The following is a 1,402-nucleotide window of genomic DNA, read 5'->3' on the forward strand; positions in this document are numbered from 1 at the left end:
GTTTTTTTTTAATTATCTCTTATGTTTAGATTATTTTTCATATACTTATATATATATATATAATTAATTTATAAATTGTAAATTAATACTTGTAAAATATCTTTTCTATTTTTAAAAAGTATATACCAAATTGTTGTATGAGAGTGTGTATATATATATATCACCATATGAGTCATTCTTCACACTTCTCTTTCAAAGAAAATGAAGAAAAAAACATTGAAAAATAAGAAGACTCTCAAATTCCCCTAAATCTCTATATCCATGACATTCTCGAAGGCCCATGCTTTAATTGCCTTCTCAAATATGTTAACACAATATTAAATTAATAAATTATATTTGAATTTTTTACGATTACAATATTTATATATATACTAGGTTCGACCCCATGTATTATATGAGGTATTTAAATGAGGAAAACTTTAGACATTAATTCTGAAAGAAAACTCTGAATATTAACTCTGAAACACAAAAATTCAAAATTTCTATTGTTAGGCTGGAAAATAACCCTAGGCTTAACTATGAATAAGAGGAATTCAGAGTTGTCTTCTAAGTCTCGAAAGTATCTACGAGCATAACTTTGAGTCACGAGAATTCTGACTTCTTATAACTCAGAAACGTAACTCTGAAGAGGAGTTCAGAGCTATATTCTAAGCCTGAGAATAAACTATATAACTAAGTTTGGAACAGAACAATTCAGAGTTATGTTGTAAGTCTAAGAAATAACCAATATTTGATGACTTCATGTTGGTGATTTATATCAATCCAAGGGGCGGCAGCCTCTGGAGGGGTCCAGGTCAGCTTGTAATTTTTTTTTTGGGTAATATTGTTTTGTGAAAAATGCTTCAAAAATTCGAATTTGAAATTTTAAACATGGTTTTGATGACCACTCCATAGTTAAATTCAGACTTACAACTCTTAATTTTCCCAGAGTTATGTTGCAAGTCTGGAGACTACTCCATAATTAAATTCAGACTTGCAACTCTGAATTTTCTCATAGTTATATTGTATGTCTGGAGGCCACTTCAGAGTTAAATTCAGAGTTACAACTCTGAATTTTTCCAGAGTTATGTTGTAAGTCTGGAAGCCACTTTAGAGTTAAATTCAGACTTAAATTCAGTTAGACCATGAAAATAGGAAAATAAACGTGTAGAGGGACATATGTCACTTAAATAGACCTATTTTGAACCGTAAGTGAAAATTGTGTCTAGATAAATGTTTAGGCGAGAAAAATCAATAACCGTCGAACAAAAACATGACACGTGTCCCAGAAATTACTTATTTATTAGGTGTATAGATAAGTTTATATAATAAAATACTAGAAGCGTACTCGCGCAATGCAGCGAGATGCATCATGATTTTAATATTTCATTTTCTTCTTTATCTCAGTCGATATTATAATATG

The sequence above is a fragment of the Cynara cardunculus genome (assembly GCF_001531365.2).
Source record: "Cynara cardunculus var. scolymus isolate 2C chromosome LG 1, CcrdV1, whole genome shotgun sequence".
Lineage (NCBI taxonomy): Eukaryota > Viridiplantae > Streptophyta > Magnoliopsida > Asterales > Asteraceae > Cynara > Cynara cardunculus.